Raw genomic sequence first — 13366 nt, forward strand, 5'->3', positions numbered from 1 at the left:
CTCCCTGTGGTCGCGTGGATTTTTCTCCAGGCCCACCGGTTTTTCCCTCCACTCGACCACAGGGAGAATATCCAAACTCTAAACATACAAACGTCAGGGTCGGGATCGAACCCACGATCTCCTGCATACCAGCCGTGGTGGTGGTGAACATCTCGCCACCGTGGCGCCCTGGGACATCTGTGAAAAGGAGCTTCACAGCTCATCGGATTTCTCCAGAAAAACTCAAGATTCTGATTCTATTAACACTCAGGACTCCCCCCACGGGCACACATGGCCAGGGGGAGGGGAGGGGGTCAGGATTGGGGGTGGGGGGGGGGTCCACGTCCCGCAGACACGGCCCAAAACGACGCGGGCAAACGCAAACACCGCGCCCCGCTGCCCACAGAGAGAGAGCGCCTCACGTGCCCGCTGCTCTCGCCAATCCATTTCCGCCTCGATCACAAACAGAAGACGCTTTTTTTGCTTTACAAAACAACTGTCCAACACGAGCGCACACAACGCACTCTGAATACACACAACTGTCGTAAAACAAGCGAGACATCTTGCTCTCAGATCCCAAGCCTCCCCCCTTTGCCTGTACTTTGCCCTCGGGTGCTGTTTTGTTATCTCTGGTGAGTCGCGCATTGTCCTGTGCTCGACTCGGCGAGTGTGGTGGGTTGCACGGCATTGCGAATGCGTTCGCGCATGTACGTACGTATGTATATGGAGGAGGCTCATGAAGGATACTACTACTGGGCAGGTGGAGGCAGTCGCCCTCCAGCAACAAGAGGGTAGAGCGACGCTCACAACAACGAGCGGAGCGCCGGGTGATAAAATGCAGCCCGTTGGCACCATCTCATTCATGGCACCTCGGTCTGTTCCATGACCTCGTGTCAGCCAGTGTTAGACACTTAACGTGGCCTCAAAGTGCACCTGGCCTGGCACAGGCGGCGTGGCGATGCCACCGGCACTTAGTGGCGAATGACGGGTATTGATATTTGGTACGCATGCTGGACTGCTTTCGCACCGTACGCAGCCAACCGTGCTAATCGCGCGTGCAATGTCATGAATTCTCCTTGGCGATGCACAAATGACTCCACCCTCACACTACGTAGGCAAACACAGGAGGCAATGAATGAAGCGTTGCTGCAGTTCACATAATGGCTCCATTTTCCGAACTTTCTTAAGTGTGCGTTTGTACAAAAAATGTTCTCATACACCAACGTAAACTGCTGAAGTACTAAAGCCTTCTCTTCCAGACGTTCTGACTGACTAGCCAAATGCAGGCTAGCCTAATGCAATAGCAGGAAATTGTACGTTCCGTATGGAGGTGACAAAGACAATTGCCAAGCTCCCGTATTGTAAGATTTGCAATGATGGGCCATTTGCCCAAAACGTTGCCTTTAACATATATATTTTTTAAGACCAGAGTGTTATTGACGACTGTGTTGTGGTTCCCGTGTTGCAAGGGTTAGCATGTGGATGTGGTAGTGTATTAATTATTTTGTATTAATCTGCCAGTCATCCCAGTCAACCCATGGCACCTGGGTCTCTGTCCCGTAACCTCCTGTCAGCGAGCCTTCGACACTTCAGGTGCCCTCCAAGTGCACCTGGCCTGGCACAGGCGCTGTGGTCACGTTCACAGTCACTTCGTGGAGAATGGCGGCTAATGGTATTAATTAATACACTACGATTATTGCTATGTTACAATCTTAAATGAGTAATGTTGGGGGGGTTCATTTTTCACAACTTGGCAAAAAATCTACTCGACTGGCAGACAATAGTTGCGTTGTTTGTGTCTGTGGGTAATGGGGAGCGGTGGTGCAGCGGTGAGCGCGCTTCGCTACGAACCCGATACGCCGAGTTCGATTCCCGCTCACGGCCAACACCAGTGACGATGATTTGAACCGGTCCTGGGCCTCAAGTTAGTACCTGGTGCGGTGTGTAGTAAACATCGCCACTGGGGACACAAAGGCGGTCGGGCGTGGTGCTGGCCACCCACCCCCTCGTGCACCGTTCCGGCCTTCATAGGTACTACGTATACGCTAACAGCACTTACCCCAACAGCCTATTATGGCTACACGGGGGATATTTGTCCTTGTATTAATCAAAGTTCCGTGACATTTCAACAGCTAAACATGTAACATTTCAACGCGACTTCCCCACTCTGCCTCCTTTCAGGCCAGTAACCGCAAACTCAAGTTTTTCTCCGCACAAAATAATACATTAGGATCGTCAGAGTGTAACACTAAGGTTTTTCGAGTGCTGTTCACACAGCTTAAGCTAAATGTCACAAAGTGTCCTCCACGTTATACTAATGAATGGATGCTCATCTCCTTGCTGGTACTAAATCAGGTGTGTGTAAACTCCACGTTTCTATGGTAGAAATAATAGTTCGGGGAAAACAAGTCGAGCACCTTTGACTTCCCTAAACAAAAGCGATTGTAATCCCACATGCCCACGGTGCAATACATTAATTAACACAACTACTTCTGACGTCCAACCACCTTAGAGCAGCTGCAGCATTTACAAGACCGGGCCCACTACAACATGTTCTATGTTGTACAACTCCCACCAATGTTCGATCTCCAGCACCAAACGCTGCAGGCTCAGCAAGCTGGTACTGTTTTATCGACCCCCGGAGAGACCAAGATGAGGATCGTGGTTATGAGACCGAGTCGATGCTAAACCACAACTTTTCCATTCATGGTCTCAACAATTGTCGCGTGCAACTGTTCTGAGTTTTGTATGATCAGGCACTTGAAGGGTTGCATTCATAGATCGGCATACAAGGATGAGGCCTAAAGCCAATACGGTGGTCGTTGGTGATAATGCGACTGTAATACAACAGTAGACATTTTTTTTTAAGGACGTGTCTACCGTGCAATAAGAGGAAAACCTAAAGTCAGGGTGGTGGTGAAATTATTAAGAGCAGGGTCTAGCAACGGAAAGAAACCGATAGCGAAATACGGTGGCCAATTTGACCTATTGATCTTGCAACTCGACTGAAAGACTTTGTTCTATCATGTTGCAAGTACTGCATTGAATTGGGAACCTAAGAATGGCAGCGGCTGCGTGCCGGTACACGTCTGCTCTGCCCGAACGCCTTCGCTCAGAGCAGAGAATTAAGACGTTACAGTGCCGAAGAAGAAACATGCAATCACATTACACTAACGAGGAAAGAGAGACCCGTTTGCATCGTGTATGTTGTTGTTATTATTATTCGCGCTCAAGTGTCTTTAAGAGCGCGTAGATGAGAAAAAGAGTTGTGTGTGTCTGTGAGTGTCTGCACGTCGTGACGCCTTCCCACGCATTGAAGCGCTCGGCCCCGGCAACTTGCAGTTTGTAAAAAAATCAATAACCAATAACTTCAGCACTGTTCAGCTCTCTCAGCTGCACAGCGTGTTGGCATTAACATCTGTGTCACGTACAACAAGTCTTTAAAAGTTAAATCTTCCAAAAAAATCTAAAAAAAATAAAGTGCATAAAGTGGCCGAAGGGTCGAAAACGTTCGGGTGGCGGGGCCTTGTTTGGCTACCGGGCGCCTCGCACCTTCGCCCGCTGGGAATCCAGGCAAGAACGGTCAAGCAGAGCAGACCCGAACCGGAGATCCAACATCGACACTCACCTGAAGTCCGGGGTGGTGTACGAGTCCCGGGCATCGGCGAATTCCTCAACGATTACAATGCAAACTACAGCACTGTAACACGAGACGCCTGATAGACTACAGAGGCACGTGTTTCTGTTCGCAAGCGCCTAAGCCGGCGTGGGGCACGTTGGGAGGCGGGAAGTGTGGCCAGGAACCACGCCCGCCCGCCTTTGTCTCCCCAGTTGCTGCTGTTTACACACAGCACTCAATTCAAGCCGAGTTAATTTCGTGGAGAATGCCGCAGACAGGATTATAAGTCACTCAGCGCTCACCATATGCAATACTGGGTATGTGCAAACAGCACACATGGACAGTAACACACTAAGGCAAAGCTCCCCCTTGCAGCCATTAACAGACTGTTGGGGCAAGTGCTGTTGCCGAGTAGCACCCACAAAGGGGGTGGGTGACCAACATCATGCCCGACCGCCTTCGTCGTTCCTAGTGCTGACGATTGCACGCCACAGCAGGTACGAGTTTATGGCCGAGTCCACCCTGGGGGAAGCTCATGACCAGTTCGAATATTCGTTGTCGCTGTTATTGGTCGTCAGCGGTAATCGAATTCGCTTCGTATCGCAGTGGGCTAACCGCTGCTCCACCATATGCACAGTAAACACGTATGCACATACACCCGTACACATGCATACTGCACGCACGTGCACTGCGTACACACAGCCCGTATACGATTGGGGCGAGCGCTGTTTGCGCCGACCTAATAAACCAGTCACAAACAAAGCCGACAATCGCCACTCACCCCGAACGCGATGGTGACGTTACCACGGCGCTTGTGCCAGGATATGTGCACTTTTGAGGCGGCCACGTGAAGTGTAGAAGGCTGTCGCTGCTTGCAGGAGGTCACGGGACTGACCCATGTGTTATTTGACTGACGGAGACGACTGGAATATGCAACAACCTGTATACCCCACACTGCCCCAACTCGCGGTAGTGTTAGCCGCCCGGCGCTCCGCTCGTTGTTGTGAGCGTCTCTCCTCCGCCCCCCCGCTGTTGCTGGAGGGCGACTTCCTCCAAACTGCCCAGTGGCAGCGTTCTTCACGAACTTCCTCCACAGAAGCCGATTTTAAACACCGCCGGTACTAGTCATGGGCAAATCCACTCAGCTCTACACCCCCTCCTGTAGCGCGCATCAGTCCAGCTCGTCTCTAGCCCGTGCCGCGCCCGCTTGCCCCCCCCGTCTACAGCAGCCGCTCGGGCATGCGGTGGCTATGCATGCGGTGGCTATGCATGCGGTGGCTATGCATGCGGTGGCTATGCATGCGGTGGCTATGCATGCGGTGGCTATGCATGCGGTGGCTATGCATGCGGTGGCTATGCATGCGGTGGCTATGCATGCGGTGGCTATGCATGCGGTGGCTATGCATGCGGTGGCTATGCATGCGGTGGCTATGCATGCGGTGGCTATGCATGCGGTGGCTACGTGACCCAGCCAGCAAACGCAGCCTCCCTCGCCTGCCGGAGGAGCTCACGGATGGAGACCGCGTCCTTTTGTGTGTGTAACAGAGAAGTCCTTTGCTCCCCCAAAACTATTTACCACTTTGATCGTGTACTGTATAGGTAGTTCGAGAAGCCTACCGTGGCTTGCTGCAGTCGAATTTCCATTCTATCTGGTACAGATGCAACGGTGTGTGGGGTGGGGGATCGGCGCACGGGTGAAGTTGAGGAACGGCTCCCTACTGGTCAACCACGTTACGTGGATGCTGATGACCCGGCAATTTTTGCTCCCACTGAGAAAGTTTGAAACGTTGCTAGCCGAAGTTGGCTGGATCTTTGCCACATAAAATGTGGGAGGGGGACCTGACCGCCAGCCCTACCAAAACAACTGCCCACGGGTACATTGTGTTATTATTGAACACCTTACCCCCCCCGCCCCAAATTTCCATACACGTAACAACAATCATTTTCTAAATCCACTGCTGGATGAGAGCCTCGGCCACGCTTATGCATCCTATCTCATGATCTAAGCAGGGTCTTGAGCCTCTGGAATAATTGCTTGGGTGGCTGTTATTGCAGGATGTTGGTTATCCGCTGCTACGCGGCTTCGTGGTGCGCTGCTGCAGTTAAGCAAAGTCCATTGTGTGTAATACAGTATACTTCTATGCTCCCCGCTCTCACGAAATATCAATAACTATAGCGGGTGACGTATGGTCACAACACACACTCTGCATACACACAAATATATAGCACTTTGCACGCACACACACATAAATGGAGTAAACGCAAGTTTGCCTTGAATTAATAAAAAATTGTGGCGCTCTCACCTCGTCACCTTCACTGCTGAGCTTCCAAGCGGCCGCGATGAGGTCGTAAGTTACGTTGTCGAGGTGATTGTAATAATCTAATCTAGACTACGAGGTGGCGAAGAGATTGAGCTGATGGGGTCCAGGAGAGAGGAGGTTGAAGAGTTTGACGGCGGGAATAGGAGATAAGTTTATGAAGTTTTTTTTGTTGTTGTTCAGGTTGAAGACGCGCTGAGAAACCAGGGAGATTTGAGCAAAACTGCAGGAGCTACAGGTGGGAACGACTGAGGACAATGGCCTGGTGAAAGAACGGTGATGATGAGGTAAACGAGGTGACCGGGAGAGAGAGAGAGGTTCTGGGTGAGTGGAAGGAAAAAGATGCAGCCGAGCAACTGGGAGAGTTCAGCAAGTGAAAACAGAAGGCTATGACCTGGAGAGAGAAGACTAACAGATGAGGTGAGGGCGATGCTAAAGCAGAGGAGGTGGGATGACGAGGTAAGGTCCGGGTTATGGACCCAGGATGTTGATGTTGCGGCCCGTGCAGTCCAAGCGGCTTCTTTAAGTCCCTCCAGGAGCGAGTGGCAACAGCAGGACCAGCAACTGGCTCAGCTGCAGCAGGCGTCGTGACGCGACGAGGACACAAAGGTGGTGGTGCTGCTGCTGCTTCTGATGATGTTGATGGTGGTGGTGATGATGAGGTGAACCCGATTTTGCAAACACACGAGTGCTGCGTGACGTCACTCTTGCCGCGGCACCTCGGCCCGGCCCGGCCACTACGCGATGAACAAATAGTACCGCCGTCAGCAAACTTACACTTGCAAACACTTTATGCAACAGCAGCGACGATAAAAACAACACACACACACAGAGAGAGAGCGAGACAAGCGCACATGTTATAAGTTCCGATGGATTACAGACGTTCGTGGTGACGGCAGCGCTGTAATTGTACATTGCGTGCGTGCGTGCCGGAGCCTGATGCCTCAGCTGCGAGCAGCTGTACGGCGAGGTGAGTGCGGTGTATCCCTCCGCGGGAGAAGTTACTAAGTGAAATTAACATTTCATTGCGAAATAAATAAAGCGCATTTAATTAGAACAAATATACGTACGGGCAAGGGTAAAAGGAGGCAGCGCATGGCGCGCCGATAACGTCGCGATAAAATAATAATTTGACAAGTGTTAAAATTAACAAATACACAAAATAAAATATACATTTAATTTTTTTATTCTCATTCCACGTGACTTTACCGAAAGAACCAAATAAATAAAAAAATACACACACATCCGTTATCTCCCCCCTTAAAAGACAACGGCGACATCATCCCACGCGGTGACTGCGCACATTTTAAATCGGCGCGGTGATTTATAACAAACAACAAGGGCGGCGATCAAACAAGCGAGCTCCGTCAACTCTACAAACAACTCCAACGCTGTCATTTGACTGCGTGCTGGGGGCACTCGCTATTCTTCTTCTTTAAGTGATGTTTTAATAAAAATACAAAACTAGCAGCGGGGAGCCCTGCAACCGTGCCGGCAACCGCACTGCTGCACACTCCCACTGCATTGCTTTACACTACACATAGACTAGGGCTACCGCACTGTACATACAGTGGGGGCTACTACACTGTGCATACACTAGGGCTACTACACTGTACATACACTGGGACTACCACACTACATACACTAGGGCTACTACACTGTACATGCACTGGGGCTACTACACTGTACAAACACCGGGGCTACTACACTGTACAAACACCGGGGCTACTACACTGTACATACACCGGGGCTACTACACTGTACAAACACCGGGGCTACCACACTGTACATACACCGGGGCTACTACACTGTACATACACTGGGAACTACTACACTGCACATACACAGGGGCTACTACACTGTACATACACCGGGGCTACTACACTGTACATACACTGGGAACTACTACACTGTACATACACTGGGGGCTACTACACTGTACACACACCGGGGCTACCACACTGTACAAACACCGGGGCTACTACACTGCACATACACGGGGGCTACTACACTGCACAAACACCGGGGCTACTACACTGTACATGCACTGGGGCTACTACACTGTACATACGCCGGGAGGCTACTACACTGTACATGCACTGGGGCTACTACACTGTACATACACCGGGGCTACCACACTGTACATACACCGGGGCTACTACACTGTACATACGCCGGGAGGCTACTACACTGTACATGCACTGGGGCTACTACACTGTACATACACCGGGGCTACCACACTGTACATACACCGGGACTACTACACTGTACATACACCGGGGCTACCACACTGTACATGCACATGGGCTACTACACTGCACATACACCGGAGCTACTACACTACATACACTGGAAACTACTACACTGCACATACACAGGGGCTACTACACTGTACATACACTGGGGGCTACTACACTGTACACACACTGGGGCTACTACACTGTACAAACACCGGGGCTACCACACTGTACATACACTGGGGCTACTACACTGTACATACACCGGGACTACTACACTGTACATACACTGGGGCTACTACACTGTACATACACCGGGGCTGCTACACTGTACACACACTGGGGCTACTACACTGTACATACACCAGGGCTACTACACTGTACATACACTGGGGCTACTACACTGTACATACACTGGGGCAACTACACTGTACATACACTGGGGCTACTACACTGTACATACACTGGGGCTACACTGCACCTGTAATAGAGCTACACTGCACCTGTAATAGAGCTACACTGCACCTGTAATGGAGCTACACTGCACCTGTAATGGAGCTACACTGCACCTGTAATAGAGCTACACTGCACCTCTTACAGCTACACTGCACCTGTAATGGAGCTACACTGCACCTGTAATGGAGCTACACTGCACCTGTACTGGAGCTACACTGCACCACTTAGACCTACACTGCACCTGTAATGGAGCTACACTGCATCTGTAATGGAGCTACACTGCACCTGTAATAGAGCTACACTGCACCTGTACTGGAGCTACACTGCACCACTTAGACCTACACCGCACCTGTAATGGAGCTACACTGCACCTGTAATGGAGCTACACTGCACCTCTTACAGCTACACTGCACCTGTAATGGAGCTACACTGCACCTGTAATGGAGCTACACTGCACCTGTAATGGAGCTACACTGCACCTGTAATAGAGCTACACTGCACCTGTAATGGAGCTACACTGCACCTCTTACAGCTACACTGCACCTGCAATGGAGCTACACTGCACCTGTAATAGAGCTACACTGCACCTGTAATAGAGCTACACTGCACCTGTACTGGAGCTACACTGCACAACTTAGACCTACACTGCACCTGTAATAGAGCTACACTGCACCTGTAATGGAGCTACACTGCACCTGTAATAGAGCTACACTGCACCTGTAATAGAGCTACACCGCACCTGTAATAGAGCTACACTGCACCTGTAATGGAGCTACACTGCACCTGTAATGGAGCTACACTGCACCTGTAATAGAGCTACACTGCACCTGTAATAGAGCTACACTGCACCTGTAATGGAGCTACACTGCACCACTTAGAGCTACACTGCATCTGTACTGGAGCTAGTCAGGACCTGTATGAGAGCTACACTGCACCTGTACTGGAGCTACACTGCACCTCTTACAGCTACACTGCACCTATATTTGACCTACACTGCACCTGTAATAGAGCTACACTGCACCTGTAATGGAGCTACACTGCACCTGTACTGGAGCTACACTGCACCACGTAGAGCTACACTGCACCTGTACTAGAGCTACACTGCACTTGTAATAGAGCTACACTGCACCACGTAGAGCTACACTGCATCTGTGTTTGACCTACACTGCATCTGTACTGAAGCTAGTCAGGACCTGTATGAGAGCTACACTGCACCTGTAATAGAGCTACACTGCATCTGTATTTGACCTACATTGCACCTGTAATGGAGCTACACTGCACCTGTACTGGAGCTACACTGCACCTGTACTGGAGCTACACTGCACCTGTAATGGAGCTACACTGCATCTATATTTGACCTACACTGCATTTGTACTGGAGCTAGTCAGGACCTGTATGAGAGCTACACGGCACCTGTAATGAAGCTACTCTGCAGCTCTATGAAGTGCATTCTTCCAAACCTCGGGCTAAACTGAAAATGCATTTAAAGTCCACTTTACTTTAATGTACACTAGAACGGCACATTCACTGCCGAGTCACATTAGATCACTTGGAATATAAATTCCTGCATTAGTTGTAAATGCTTTTGGTTCGTAATTTCATCGTTCTTTAATAAGATTCCATCAATTCTACTTATCAAGACGCTATCTTACCATGGATGTTTCGTTTTTAATTTTCGCGCTTGGATATATCGTTCTGTTTAAAAGACAATATTTTTGGTGTGTGCAATGTGCCATGATTCTTGCAATGCAATATTTGCTCATTTAATTGTATCTTTCGCGTACAGGAGTTTTTTTTATTCGCCTGGATCTTTACGTAACTTCGCCTGTAGTCTCCCTGTTTGAAACTATGTTTGCTAGGTGTAACATCTGCTTTAAATGCAGGAATCTCGCATTTAGAACATTCTAGCTCACTGGGACCCTCCTGCAGTGATAGACTAAACTATTTTTTATTTTACCAGGCAAGGCCCACTGAGCTATATAGTGTTTTTTTTCAGAAGCGGGCTGGCTGCAAATGATAGCTCAACGAAATTACTTAGGGGCCGTCCATAAATGACGTCAAGTGTGTATTTGTGAACACACTTTGTAAACAGTACATAAACTATTACGCGTTTTCAATGCGTTGTTCATATTGTAACAAGTGTTTATACCAATATTACTCTACAGAGCAGTGGGTCGTCAGTATGTGGGGACTATGGCTTAACCGCAAAAACAAAACCTATCTGCACAGATGCATACGGACAAGAGAAGTATTATCAAACAGGAGGAATTAACGGTGCAACGCATCTCGCCTGTTAAACATCTGCAGGTAATAGGATTGTCATCGATTGATCCTGCCTGCAGACATTGGTAGGTCACAAATAATACTGAAGATAAGAGAGAGCAGTTTCACTGTATTATTATGCATACCGTGATGACAATTAAGGACTTAAGTAGTGTAGGCGGTTTGAGCAGCTTTTGATAAGACTTGTTATGATCCTGCCCATACCCGAGCATGGAGTGCAAATGCCTGTCCAGCTCTTGTGCGCCTTCGTCATCGCTGCTGCTGCTGCGCTTGGACGTGACATGACGACATAACGATCCGTGCCAGGTGGGTCGCGGCGTTTATGTGCGCGGTGGGACGGAGTCGCCAAATATAAATTAATTAATTACGATTTTGACCCCGGTGTCCCGCCATGAGGTTCAATTCAAGCATTCGCCAAATAGCAGAAGAAAAAAAACATTGTAATGCGTTACGTAATGAAATGAGAACGAACGCTTTTAAAGCGGATTCCTCGCGTGTAAATATCGAATCGCGGTTATGGATTTTTTTGGCAGCCGTCGGCTTCCGTAGCCCGCGAGTCGGACTTCTGTATCGGAACGCTGGCCTGCGGTGGCGTCATGTCTCCCCGCTCGCAGTAACAACGTCATCTCTCCCTGCTTGCTGCCGACGTCACCTTTCTCTGATCGTGGTGATGTCACTCCCTCCCTTCCCCGCGTGCAAACGCAATGCGTCCGATTTTGCAAAGCTGGTCTAAAGATTGACTTTAAAATGCAATTGAACCTACTTGCTTAAATTAAACGTGCATTTGTCCACGGCCGTTCATTACAGCGTACAATACTCGTGCACTATTTTTTGTCAGTCCTCTGCTGGATGACGACCTTCCCACACGCCTATTAATGGGTCACGATTTGGGGAGGGTGGTGGTGGTTGTTGTGTAACCATAGTTCATAACGCCGTGCAACAGTGCGTTTCGTTCAGAGAATACAAGTCCATCACAGTGCATTTTGCTGCATTGCGCGCCACCGTCGCAGAACACATCGCAGGGGAAGTTCTTTACGAGCTCTGCAACATTAATCCCCCTGCATCATTTCCTCGTGACACACTTTTTGAATTGCCGTGGCTTTGCTGATGAGCGCCAATGTTACGCAACCCGTGTTAAGTCCCCTCCTGTATGCCGTACTGCTGATGAAACCCACCCACGCGTGGTTTGCTTCTAAGACTTCCTGCGCATGATTGACGATGCCAGATGGTGGAGCCGAGTTCGATTCCTATAGTTCACGATTATACTGAACAGGTCCTGGGCCTCCCCTAGGTCGGCTCAGCCTCAAATGAGTGCCTGGTTCGGTGTGTCAGCATCGCCACTGGGGAGACAAAGACGGCCGGGCGTGGTGCCTGGCCACCCCTACCCCACTCGTGTGCTGCTCGCTAACAGCACTTGCCCCTACAGTCTGGTGAGGCTACACGGGGGATCTTTGTCTTTGGACAATGCCAAGAGGTCATCAAAGCCAATACCGTTGATGCCCAACACACGTGGCCATCGCTTCCTTCCTTCTGCCACACTTCACAGCTGTTGTATAGTGTGCACACACGTCCAAGGTGGGGGTTTTTTTTTGGAGTTTGACTACCACCAGCTGTTATTATACGGCCGATACGTCCTTCGAGGACTGCTCGTTCTGTCTTAGAGCCATCTCATCCGGCTTAACGTCTTCGAGGAAAACTAAAACGTAACATTATTCGAACAAGGCCAAATTTAGGGAAATTCAACGGAGCATTCATTTCCGCGATTTCTCCCCCCCCCCCATACGCTAATGCATCGCAGGCCTGTGGAAGATCACGGCGGCTTGTGTAGAGGCAGCAGTGGAGTGATCATGGCTGATGATATTCATTAATTCACAGGTAAACTGATCCCGTAGGCTCACTACACCCGAGGTCCTGGTGCCATCACAGGTGGCTTTATACCTACAGGGCGGTCCACATGTCTTGTGACTCCACATTTAATTATCTAAAACTTAATATATTAAATTAAAACAATATATTTTTTATTATTTTATTGTTTCCCTTATACGTTACTCTACCGAAAGAACCCAGAATATGAATCCCTGCAGTCACGAAAGCTTTAAATAAAAATATTATTTTAAAGCAAGGTTTATTTAAAACAAATTAATATGCGAAAGGGAAAAAATGACAGGGGTCAATTAATTGGGGGGGGGTCACAAGATATCTGGACCACCATATAGAATCTCAACCTGTCCTGACAAGTCTATCACTGGAAAAATAAATACTGTAAGGACAATTCGCCTCCCCTCACAAAAAAAAATAAAAGTAATTTATAACACATCCCATCAACCACGTGGGCCGCCTGGGAATGCATACTTTCAGCTGCGTAGCTTCAACACAACTGTGGGCCATATTCTTAGCTCTTTCGGTAAAGTCACGTTGAAGGGAAACAATAAAATAATACCGAAAGAGCTAAGATTATGAATTACTGCAGTCAC

General features: G+C 49.2%; 2 protein-coding genes across 5 annotated transcripts in view; one reads left to right on the forward strand and one right to left on the reverse strand.

The window, feature by feature from the left end:
• The window catches only part of LOC116948491 (uncharacterized), an 85199-nt gene extending 78302 nt beyond the window's left edge, over positions 1-6897 (reverse strand). The window contains exon 1 of one of the 3 annotated variants that reach the window (XM_032965213.2): positions 5902-6897. The gene's annotated coding sequence lies outside the window, so the exon portion shown is untranslated. The other 2 variants (XM_076071553.1, XM_032965216.2) reach the window with 2 other exon arrangements.
• Positions 6898-8210: 1313 nt separating this feature from the next.
• Positions 8211-13366, forward strand: part of PTGR2 (prostaglandin reductase 2) — a 28043-nt gene continuing 22887 nt past the window's right edge. The window contains exon 1 of one of the 2 annotated variants that reach the window (XM_076071555.1): positions 8211-12767. The gene's annotated coding sequence lies outside the window, so the exon portion shown is untranslated. The remainder of the gene's footprint in view (positions 12768-13366) is intronic. The other variant, XM_076071554.1, reaches the window with a different exon arrangement.

The sequence above is a fragment of the Petromyzon marinus genome, chromosome 33, assembly GCF_048934315.1.
Source record: "Petromyzon marinus isolate PM22_M1 ecotype Great Lakes invasive population chromosome 33, UKy_Petmar_22M1.pri1.0, whole genome shotgun sequence".
Lineage (NCBI taxonomy): Eukaryota > Metazoa > Chordata > Hyperoartia > Petromyzontiformes > Petromyzontidae > Petromyzon > Petromyzon marinus.